Source organism: Suricata suricatta, unplaced genomic scaffold, assembly GCF_006229205.1.
Source record: "Suricata suricatta isolate VVHF042 unplaced genomic scaffold, meerkat_22Aug2017_6uvM2_HiC HiC_scaffold_91, whole genome shotgun sequence".
Classification (NCBI taxonomy): domain Eukaryota; kingdom Metazoa; phylum Chordata; class Mammalia; order Carnivora; family Herpestidae; genus Suricata; species Suricata suricatta.
The window spans coordinates 24,161-36,471 of record NW_021916554.1 but is presented as its reverse complement, the minus strand read 5'-3'; the positions used below and the strand labels follow the sequence as shown (position 1 = coordinate 36,471).

Here is a 12,311-nt window from a genome sequence, read left to right as displayed (position 1 = left end):
AATTCTGACTTCTAGGTAATACGCTGAAGCTATAGAAAATGGGTTGACTTCCTGGGCTGGTTGCTGCAGACCCCAGGTCAGAGTCCTATTGCTGTATATGGCCAGGCCACTGTCCATTTGTATCTTCCATTCTCAGTCTCCTATTTGGGTCATTATCTTACTTGTGAGAGGTTGGCTCATTCAGAGAAACCTTGACATTCGATACTGTCAGCCATCTTCACAGTCACCTGCCTTGGAAGTTCTTCTAGACTATTTTGCTGTCGTCATGGCACTCATCTGGTGAAAGAACATTTTATATGCAAGCATTTAAGACTCCAGGTAGAATGCAATGGAACAGCATCATGAAAACAAACAAACAAAGAAACAAACAGATCAGGTAACGGTCCATGTTAGGTGCTTCAATACCAGGAACTCCCAATTCCCCAAACCAGGCCAAGAGAACAATGCCATGAGCCATGAGGATCAACCTTAAAGCCACACAGCTTCTTCCTTAAGGCCCTTCATAGCCTGATCTGCCTACCCTACTTTTTGGTCTAAGCACAGAAAGTGTTACCAATAGCACAGATGCCACAAAGACCAGCCAGCAGGAAATCTGGGCCATGTGACTGCCCATTAATATGCATGTCAATGGTTTGAGAATGATCTGTATTCCAACAAGGGCATAGATTGGATTCATCAGTAACTTTTGCCAAAAGTAGGGATAGGTTGCTTTTTTGGTTTTAACGTTTCTTGATATTTGAGAAAGAGATAAAGCATGTGAGAGTGTGGCCTGGACCAACACCTTGGGGTGCAGCTGCTCACTATCCATCACCATTTGTCTGTTCTTTTGTTTAATGCCTGTTCCCTTTAATGCTGAAGTACAACAGAGCAAGGACTCTGGGATCCCTGTAGTCGTGGGTCTGCCACGTGCCCCACACAAGGAGGAGCAGGAGCAGGGTCGAAACTATTACTGATGCCAAACTCCACGTAGAAATTTAGGGTCTTCCCCAGGAATTAGAGGCGTGAGAGAAAGTACTAGAGATTTGGGGTTCAAGGCACTCCTCTCAGTGCCTTTGTCCACAACCGCACAGGCTGTGCCAAGCCCTCCATCATTCATCACTTCCTCCAGCCTTTTCTCAGAGACCAATTAGATAGCATTAGGGGTTCTTCTCTTTAATCACGATTGATCCCATGCCCCGAGGATAAGGAAACAGCCTCCTCAGAGGTGAGCTCTATCATGAACCAAAACGGTTATTCAGAGAATCATGATGACTCTGAAAACCTATTTCCATTTAACAATCCTATAAGCATTTTCCTTGGTAGTAATAGAATATTTTTCAGCCCAAACAAGGTATATTTGTCATATAATATAGTACACGTATTTATACTGTCCACTTTGATGTATTTTGACACACAAACAGACCCATGAAGCTAGGGGATAGGATTTTCTTCTACTTGGAAAAGTTCACACAAGCAACTATGCTATTTCGGGAGACACAAATCTAGGGAAATATAAACTACTCACACAGAGAGCACATGCAAGCACATGCCCACTCAGAATCACAGTGTTGTCACTTCACACACAGATGCATTCCCTGTCCACACATACAAACTCACAACCTGAATGCCACAGAGCTGCTGTGAACATGTACATGACCATGGCTCAGCCCCTGGACAATCTGCATTTCACTACACCTCTGATGCTCATTCCAGTAGGAACCCACAGTCAAAAGGACTCTGCGGACTAAGGACAGCAAGTGACCGATCCCAAGAATATGTAACATTCTCGCTTGCCGCTGAGGCCACCGGAATGTATAGAAAAGAAAACAGCATCAGCATCAAATCGTGATGTACACTGTTTTTACCGCTCTTTAGTTCTCTTGGTGACTTCAGGAAACCAGATGGAACACGGTGATTGAGCCTAAAGCTCCAAAAATAAATGAACAGGATGCCTGTAGGAAGTGGTTTTTCCTGGGGGATGTGTCTCTCCGGTCCAGTTTTCGATGGGGACTATAAAATTCTTCAACGAAGCAGGAAAAATTGCTGCTGAGGGAAAGGATCCTATCACACTGTTTATATCTAGCTTTTGAGTTGCCAGAGGCAACTCTTGACCCAGTTGACAGGTGACAACCACTCACCATTCTCCCCACCAGGGAAACGAACTCTGCCATCCCAAGTGTAATTGTCAGATTTACAACGGAATCTGCTTGCAAAGATAGGAGAAAGCAAAATGTCTTCCGCAGGCAAAGACAATTGTCTGATCCCTGTCATCGGCCTGCTTCCTAACTAGCACTTCCCAAAGCCATCCCTCCTCAGAAGCACCTAGACAAACACAGAATACCCGTCAGTACACTGGTGGCGCTGGGCAAGAATAACTAAGGGAGTGTGGTCGTGTCCGTGGCATCTATCTCCTGGGGAAACACACACCGCTCTCTCTTTCTTTCGGTCTCTCTCAATGTGTGTGTCTCATTCTCTGTCTCTCTCGCATACACATCTCGTATACTGACAATCACACTACACAGAGTCACACAAGACACCCCGAAGCCTCGTGCACACACCCCCACAACACACACAGTGAATACATTGCCTTCCTCATACTGTAAACATGGACATAGTTTTTCACCTGGGAAATCTGCCTTTCCCCCACACCCTCAAGCCTGGAATCAGGGTAGCTCTCGAGCCTGAAGACAACAAAACCTCAGTATGTACTGCAAACTTTCCCTACGGGACCAATTTATACACTAAGGTAGGAGAGTGGCCATGCGTCCACAATTGTATTATTGACAATAACTTCCTGTTCTCATTCTCTTTAACCTGCTTGCTCTATGGGACGCTGCCGCAGATCCTCATGAGCCACATGGTGTCAACCTGTCTGTCATCCTTCACCTTCTCCTTCCTCCCCCAACTGAGCTCCAGGGTTCAGATGAAAGCGTCCCCAATCCCCCACCCGCCACACCTGGAAACGTCTCTGGACTCTGTCTTTCCCGGTGACAACGTGAAAACAGATGGCTCAGCAGCTCAGCCGAAAAGCAGGATGTTCACGGTCCCTTTCAGGTCAGACACTGCAAACCTGGGCTGGCGGCTAGGTGGCCCGTGCTGTGATGGAGGGAAGGCCTGGCCTCTAAGAAGAATATTTCCTTCGTGCCTCTGGTGTGCGCTGGCACTCTGCAGATGTCTGTCTGTACCCCTCAGGCAGATCACCTAGGGCCTCTGAGATGGATTTTTTTTCTGTGAGCACCCCTGTCACCCTGGGGCCACACATCACATCCTAGCCCTGTGGAACCAATGTTTCCATAACTGGGGTGGCAGGATGGTGGGAAGCCCTGGGATCTGGAGAGAAGGCGCTTGGGGGTGGTTTTAACAAAGAACATGTGTATCATTTCTAGTTCCGAGTGTCACTAAGCGTTGAGTAAAGCAGGCTCAGTAAGGAGGAAAAGTGAAGCCCAGAGAAGGGGAGACATCTGCCTGGGGCTGCACAGCAAATCACCCGACCTAAAGCCTTAAGAGCCTGAGTCCTCATCGGACCCGGCTGCCTCCCTGATGGCAAATTCCTGGTTCTAAATCTCAGCACGCAGTGAGACTCATGTGGAGGCCTGTTTATGATATTGCATTACCAAGCCTTTTCTTTTCATTTGTCCAGGTTTTAATTTTTATAGAGATTATAATTAAGCTGCAGTCAATAAGCAGTTTTTTTTAACTCCACTTGAAAATTTTTTTTTAATATAGTTTATGACCAAGTTGGTTTCCATATAACACCCTGTGCTCTTCCCCACACGTGCCCCTCTCTATGACCATCACCCCCTTCCCCTGCCCTCCTTCAGCCCTCAGTTTGTGCTCAGCATTCACAAGTCTCTCATGATTTGCCTCACTCCCTCTCCCCAACTCTTTTCTCCCTTTCCCAATCCCATGGTCTCCTGTTAGGTTTCTCCTGTGAGACCTATGAGTGACAACATATGGTATCCGTCCTTCTCTGCCTGACTTATTTCACTTAGCATGACTCCCTGGAGTTCCATCCACTTATCTACAAATGGCCAGATTTCATTCTTTCTCATTGCCATGTAGTACTCCATTGTAAATACATATCACATCTTCTTGATCCATTCATCAGGTGATGGACATTTAGGCTCACCAACAGTCAAATCATGGAAAGAGCCTAAATGAGCAGTTTTTAAACTTAGGTGTCATGATCCTTTTGACTCCACACTTTTAAATGGAGACATTTCTCTTCAAAACATGACAAATGTAAGAATCCATTAAAAATTATTTTACTCAAATTATGTTTTCCAAAAGAGAGGGTTCTGTGCTAGTCGTCTTTGAAAGTTTTCATACCATTTCAGAACCACATTTGCTGGAACATTTCAGACGGACTTGGTGTCATCTGGGCCTGAGACACAGCAAATGATGAAGCAAAATTGTAGAAGCTGTCCAACATCTTTTGTGTGAACTGAGGGAATGAGTCAGCCGATGACGCGGCCGCATCGCCTCCTGGAGTCTGTGGAGCCAAACTGTCCAGTAATTCCACTGAAATTCCAATCTGAGCAACAGACGGAGTTTGGGCAATTTTCATGGCTCCAAAAGGGTGTTGGCTTCCTTCTCCAGCTTTAAGACCTGGAATTCGGAAGATGGCACTTGGTTTCCCATTTGTGACAAATCCTAGGCGTTCTCATACAGGCATCCCATTTGAATCAGGGTAGGAAAAGTAGACAGACCCTCCCATTCCCTGAGGAAATGGGATTGTTCCCAGCATAAAAACCACATGGTTGATTCTCTCATAACCAGGCAAGTCAAAAACAAATTTATCCTCTCCACCTGCTGTGCAGCTGTTTGCACCAGCCTCCCTGCCACCAAGCAGCCACACTTGGTGGCCACTCCGCTCAGCCGGCAGGTTCCCGAAGCCGGCAACTAGAAGTCCTGCGGCTACTGCCCTCGTCGAGCCTAAGAGCCTTCGAGAACATCTACCAAGCTTTTAAAATTCCAGATGATCCCAGCTGTAGGATCCACAGGCCATGAAACGGTCATGCTCACAAGGCAGTATCTCTGGAGGGAACGAGGTAATCTGTTTGCTGAAAAAGGCCCCTGGTCCAGGCTGTCGTGAGAGCGGCCACCGCACAAACACAGACACATGCATCAATGGAACAGAACAGAGAACCCAGAAATGGACTCGCAAGTGTAGAGACAAGTAATCTTTGAGAAAAGAGGAAAGAATATCCAATGGAAAAAGACAGTCTCTTCAGCAAATGGTATTCGGAAAACGGATAGCGACATGGTCCGAAACAGGACCACTTACACCAGAAAGAAATACGAAACCAAAACGGATGAAAGACCTAAATGTGAGACAGAAAACCATCAAAATCCTAGAGGAGAAAAGAGGCAATAACCTCTTTGGCCTCGGGTGTAGCAACGGCGTACTAGCCATGTTTCCGAAGGGAAAGAAAACATGAGCTCCTGGGACCTCATCAAGATGGAAAGCTTCTACACAGCAATGGAATGAAAACTGATGCAACCGGAGAAAGTATTTGCAAATGACATATTAGATATACAGGGTTAGTTTCCAAAACCTGTAAAGAACTTACCGAACTCAACACGTAAAAAAAAAAAAAAAAAAACAACAAAGAAATCGGGATGAAATGGGCAAAAGACATGGACACTCTTCCAAAGAAGTCAACCAGATGGCTGACAGACACATGAAAAGATACTCAACAGCCGTCATTAGCAGGGAAATACAAATCAAAAGCAGAGGGAGATAACCCCTCACATGTATCAGAATGCCTAAAATGAACAACGCAGGTAACCACAGAAGTAGGCGAGGTTGCTGAGAAGGGGGAACACTTTTGCACCGTTAGTGGAGATGCAAGCTAGTGCAGCCACTCCAGAAAACAGTATGGAGTTTCCTCAAAAAATTAAAAACAGAGCTACCCGACGTCCTGGGAATTACACTACTGGTATTTATCCAGAAGATACAGGAGTGCTGATTCAAAGGGAATGTGTACCCCAGTGTTGAAAGCAGCACTATCAATACTAGCCAAATTATGGAAGGGGTAGAAGTGTCCAGAGACGGATGAATGGATAAAGATTGGTATACATGTATATGTGTGTACGTAGAATATTACTCTGTGAACAAAAAGAACAAGAAATCTAGCCTTTTGCAACAACACAGATCGAACTAGAATGTGTGATGCAAAGTAAATTCAGTCCGAGAAAGACAAATATCATATGATTTCAATCGTACGTGGAAATTAGAAACAAAATAGAGGAGCATAGGAGAATGAAAGGAAAAAGGAGAGAAAAACAGAGCTGGAGGCAGTCCATAAGTGACTAATTAACACTTCACACACTGAGGGTTGTTGCCGGAAAGGTGTTGGGTGGAGGGATGTACTAAATAGGTGATGGGCATTAGGGAGGGCACCTGGTGGGGATGAGCACTGGGTGTTTATGGAAGTGATAGATCACGAAATCCTCCTCCTGAAACCATTATTACACTCTAGGTTAACCAACTTGGTTCAAATACTCATCATAAAAAAGAGGATTACCAAGAGAGCACATTCAGAGCCCAGAGGCAGAACGCTTCTATTATATTCAAAGAACAAAACAAGCTGTCTTTCTGATTTCAGATCTCCCACTCTCCAGCTACAAAGCAGCAGGTGTAAGCCAACTGTTCCCAGGGACCCTGTCTCATTGATGCCGACTTGAGTGTAGCTCCACACCTGATGGCTCGTCATCATCTGGTTTGAGGGCAGACAGGTGTTCTAACACAGCATCTGTAGAGACACAAACAGGAGCAAGTAGGTTAGTAGAGACAGGGGCTCCACCATGGCTGCGACTCCCGCTGAGGCCATGCTGGCTCACCCGGCATCACCTGGCCTGCCCCCCCCCCCCACCCCTGGTCCTCAGGCCTTGCCTGGGCTCGGCAGAGGCAGAGCCCTTCAACAAGACACTGACCACAGTTGCAAACCTTCCACAGAGCGAAGGTTCCCCCTTCATCTGGGCCTTCCCAGCTGCACCGGATCAAGATAGCTCTCGCCTGTGTGGGAACCAACCTAACCTTCCAACTGTTACAGACAGACATAGGGTTTGGCGGGTTCCATGAGCCCAGCCAGAGCAGCTGCCCAGAAGAACCCTCTGTGAGGATGGAAATGTTCTGCAGTGTCCCCTCCCACGGTCACAGGGCCTGGATGTCCTTCGTGTCCTCCCTCTGCACCCCCTCATGGTCTTCCCCTCATAACATCCAGTCCAAGACTCTGGATCGTGCTTTCACCTGTTAACGTTCGTGTATTTGATGGAACAAGGACTCTTAGTGCTTGGCTCCTGGTTTCACACACAGCAGCTACCGTCTTCCACACCGCTGGGATACTAAAATGTAGAGATAAAGGATTTCTAGAAGCTGGAGGATCCTCCTCTCCGATAGCCTCCAGAACTGGGCACGGGATGTGGCTGCACCAGGGGCCACCTGCCCCATCTCTCCAGCCAAGAAGGGGAGGACTCCTTCTCAGGCTCCCGTAATCTCCTTTTTGGAAAGGACAGGAGGGCGGGATCCCTGGGGGATTTATCCCTTTAATGCTGAAGTATGATGGAGCAAGGACCCTGGGATCACTGTAGTCTCGGGGGCTGGTGGGTGCGCCATACAGGGAAGAGCAAGAGAAAGGACTGAAATTATTACGGATGACAAACTTGGCATAGAAATTTAGGGTCTTGCCCAGGAAGTAGAGGCGTGAGAGGAGGCACTAGGGATTTGGGATTAAAGGGCATCATCTCACTGCCTGGCTCTCCATCCCCACAGGCTGTGCCGAGCCCTCCATACTTCATCCCTTCCATCAGCTTCCTTTTCTCAGAGGCCAGTGAGACACCATTAGGACTCCTCCTCTTTAACCAGGATTGATCCAAGGGCCCTGAGGGCAATGAAACAGCCTCCTCAGAGGTGAGGTCAATCCTGACACAGAGTCGTGATTCACACAATCATAGTGATTCTGAAAACGTATTTCCCTTTCAGAATCCTGTGACAATTGTCCTGATTGGTAATGGGATTTTTTTTCAGCCTAAACAAGACCTATTTCACGTATAATGTACTAACCATATTGAAATTGTACATTTTGATATACTCTGACGTACAGACACACATCGTGGAGCTAGGTGATGGGACTTTTTTTCTACATGGCCAAGTTTACACCAGCAACGGGGCTACTTGAGGGAGATGCAAACCCAGGGAAACGTAAACTACTCACACAGAGACCCATACACAAGGATACGCCTGCTCAGAATCACTCTTCTCAGTTCACAGACACACCCAGTCTCCACACACACAAACTCACTACCTGAATCCCACACAGCTGCTTGTAAACACATGAACATGGTTTACCCTTGGACAATCCCACTTTTCAATACGTCTGCGATCCTCATTTCATTGGAACCACAAAGTCAGAAGGACTCTCCTGACTCAAGACAGCAAGTAATTGATTCCAAAATACGTACCATTAACATCTCTTCCAAAAGCCAAAGGAAGCTACAGAAAAGAAAATAGCATCATGGGCAGACCATGATGTACCCTGATGGCACCGCTCTTTAGTTCTCTTGGTGACTTTAGATCAGGGACACGGTGGTTGAGTCAAGGCCCCAAAAGCAAATGAACAGGATGCATGTCAGAAGTGGTTCTTCCTGGGGAATGTGTCTCTCGGGGCCACTTAGGATGGTGACTACAGGATTCACACCCAAGCGGGGAAAGTTGCTGTTGAGGAAAAGGATCCTACCACCCTGTTTATAGGCAGGTTTGGCATCGCCAGTGTGAATGTCCTCCTGACCCAGGGAGCAGCTGGCAAGACACAACCACTCACCCGTCTCCCCAGCAGGGAGATGAATGGTACCATCTAAAATGTACATTGTCATATTTACAACCGAATGGGTTTGGAAAGACACTGAGAAAGCAACTTGTGTTCTTCAGGCAAAGACTGACAAGCTCACCTCCGTGAGAGGCAAGCACGTCTTCTCAGGACTTGGCTCAACCTCCTTCAACTCCGGGATATCTAGAAGGACACAGAACAGACGTCAGTGCATTGGTGGTGCTGCTCAAGAATACCTCAGGGACTGTTGCTTGATATGAACACGGGCCAGAGCACATGGAGGCTTTTGGTTACCTGCACGTACTGGATGCTTCTGCTGGGCCACCCTCAGCAACAGTCCTAAAGTGTGCAGTGTGAGGAGTTTTTTCTGAGAAGGCAGACATTGGCCATTCTACTGTGTCAGAGGCACATATGTATGGGGAAATACACATCTCTCTCTCCTCTGTCTCTTTATCTCTTTTAATCTGTGTGTCTCTTTTTCTGTGTGTGTCTCTGTCGATGTCTCTGACTCTCTCACATACACACTCACAATCCTGCTACACAAACACATAAAAAACAACCCTAAGACTCATGCACACACACAGGCCCGCCGCACACGAGGAATACATTTTCTTCCTCATACTGTAGGAACAAGGACCTAGTTTGTCACCTGGGAAGTCTGTCTTTCCCCCACCCCCTCAAGCCTCAGTCCTACTAGGAGTCTGGGATCAGGGTAGCTCTCCATCCCGAAGACAGCAAGAATGCCCCACCTACCTTACCATCTACAGTTTTTTCACAGCAAGAGACTGATTCCACAATAAGTATCGTTCTCAGTATCACCGGAAGTCACCTGAATGTATAGAAAAGAAAACCCCATCAGGGTGAGATCATGATGTACACTCTTTGCACTGCTCTTTAGTTTTCCTGGTGACTTTAATGGGCACAGTGGTTGCTTCCTAGGCCCCAAAAGCAAATGAACAGGATGCCTGTCAGAAAATGTTTTTCCTGGGCGATGTGTCTCTCAGGTTTAGTTAGGATGGCAACTATAAATTTCTTCACCCAGGCAGGCAAAATTGCTGCTTAAAAAGAAATGATCCTACTACACCTGTCTATAGGCAGGTTTGGCACTGCCAGGGCAAATGTCCTCTTGATCGAGAGTACAGGTGGGAAGACACAACCACTTGCCACTCTACCCACCAGGGAAATTAACGGTATCAGCTGTAACGTACCTTGTCAGATTTACAAATGAATATCACTGGAACGACGCAACATGGCTTCTTCAGGCAAAGAAAGGCAAGCTCATCTTGGCCTCAGACTGGTCCTCCTCATCATTTAGAATTCCGAGATGGCTGCTTGTTTCTAGAAGGACACAGACTAGATGTCAGAACATTGGTGGTGCTTCTCAAGAATAACTCGGGGTTTGTTGCTCGATATGAACATGGGCAAGACCATACGGAGGATTTGGATATCTGTATGCACCGAATGCTACTACTACTGGGCCGTCCTCAGCAGTATTCCTATAAAGTGTGAAGTGTGAGGAGATTTTGTTTGAGAAGGCTGACGTCTTTTCTGCAGCGTCAGTGGCACATATCTCCTAGGGAAACACATTTCTCTCTCTCTCTCTCTCTTTCTCAATGTATGCCTCTTTCCCTTTGTGTGTGTTTCTGTCCTTCTGTCCCTCTGTTTCTGTCTCTCTCTCTCTCTCTCACACACACACACACACACACTCTTCACTCACTTTTCTCTCTCTCTCTCTCTCTCACACACACACACACACACACACACACACACACACACCCCGAACCCAGCCAAGCAGTCTGAACCCTGGTATTAAAGGGCTTCTCAGACCTGCGGCAGAAGAGCCAGTGTGTGTGCCTGTGCCTGTGTGTGTCTGAGTGTGTGAATGTGTGAGCATAAGTGTTTGTGGTTCCTCCCCGCAGACCACACGGGGAGTGGGAGCACAACCCCCCACTCCCCACACAGCTCCTCACAGGGAAGGGAAATAAATCCACTCAGCTGGATCCCATCAGTTTACACAGGCACTCCTGGTCCTGGTCACTTTCCTTGAGACTCGATTAAGCTTCTAGCCCTGGAAGGAGGGCCTGGTTGTCCCCATTTTACAGAAGGGGAAAACCAAGGCCCAGAGAAGGATAGAGACTTGGTCAAGGCAACACAGCGAGCCAAACCCGGACCCTGGGCCTCCCAAACAGGAGTTCTGGGTTCCGTCCACTCTTATGGGCAGTCGGGGCTGCCAAGGAAAGGAGAGATGGGCTCCCAGAGTCACCATCTGCCAGCCCTGTGATGTGGGGGTTTGACAGAAGCATCCATTTGCAGAGATTAAAAATGCAAATTACAGTACACCTAAGGCCCTCTCAGGGGGCCTTTCTTAGATGTTTCCTTCAAAAGAGACTGATGGTGGCCAGTTTCTCCACTCCCTGAGCCTCGGTTACCCCTTCTGTAAAATGGGATGGGTTAGCCCTGCCTCTCAGGGTTCGGCAAGCTCAGTGAGGTATAATAATACCAAACATCTAGTCTTGTTCCCACAGCATTTCCATGGGAGACTTCCTCAGCCATATGAGGCTCCAAATGCAAAGGGAGTTAGTTGCCCCAGGTGAGGCAACCAGCCACCAGGCAGTCCCACGACCACCTCCTGGCCTAGGTCGGGACTAGAGACAGCCCGCACAGTGAGCACTCCGCACGGGCCAGGCCCGAGGCTTCTCCTTGGGGGCGAGAGGTACAGCACTTGGCAGAGGCGAGGGCTCCGAGCCAGGCTCCCACCCTCCTGACCCGGGGCCCGGGGCCCATCTGAGCAGCACACCAGCCCCATGACCCGGGGCCTGGCTGAGCTGCTGACAGGAAGCTCACCTGAAGAGCACAGGTAAGAGCTGAGTTCAGCAACTGAGGAAGCCACAAGGTGGATTTCAACGATCTTCAAAAGCAGGCCTATGGCTTCATCGGTTCCGGGCACCCCACATCTGGCAGGCAAGGCTCACTGCCCGCTGAACGTCAGTCAAGGGACGGTCCAAACTGAGGGTGCGGCCGACGGTCCGGCCAGGCCTGGCGCACTGACTGACCGGCTGACAGTATAGCCAGAAGGTCAGGCCCTGAGAATGACTGACCACCTGACACAATAGCCGAAAAGCCAGGGCCTGCTCGCAACTGATCACCCGACAGAAGAGCCGGAGAGCAAAGTCCTGACAGCACGACCAGAGGACGGGGGCCCGCTCGCTGGCTGACGGTCCAGTCGGAGGCCTGATCTCGGCTGGTGGTACAACTAGGCTGTGTGTGGTGAACTCATGGACCGAACGCCAGTAGAGTCTAGCTGAGGGGCTAAGAGACAGGTGACAGGTGGCCCTTGCCTAGTGACACGCTGACTGCCTGTCCAGCAGCCCCGTGAGTGAAGGCTGCTGAGGGCCAGCTATTCCTATTCAGTCTCCAATTGGCCTGACCAGGATGAAGACCCAGAGGGAAGAGGGTGGGAGGGGGCAGAGGGGTGACAGAGACAGGGATGGGGCACGGGGG

The 12,311-nt window shown here is 48.4% G+C and overlaps 1 long non-coding RNA gene and 1 pseudogene across 2 annotated transcripts in view; both read right to left on the bottom strand.

Annotated features, from left to right (window-relative positions):
• Positions 1–25: 25 nt before the first annotated feature.
• Positions 26–12,311, bottom strand: part of LOC115285345 — a 30,722-nt gene continuing 18,436 nt past the window's right edge. The window contains exons 2-7 of one of the 2 annotated variants that reach the window (XR_003905492.1): positions 10,019–10,148; positions 9,564–9,639; positions 8,932–8,993; positions 7,235–7,329; positions 6,510–6,737; positions 26–276 (exon numbers count right to left, since the gene is read on the bottom strand). This is a non-coding gene — a long non-coding RNA (uncharacterized LOC115285345). The remainder of the gene's footprint in view (positions 277–6,509; positions 6,738–7,234; positions 7,330–8,931; positions 8,994–9,563; positions 9,640–10,018; positions 10,149–12,311) is intronic. The other variant, XR_003905493.1, reaches the window with a different exon arrangement.
• Positions 4,228–5,297, bottom strand: LOC115285344 (annotated as a pseudogene).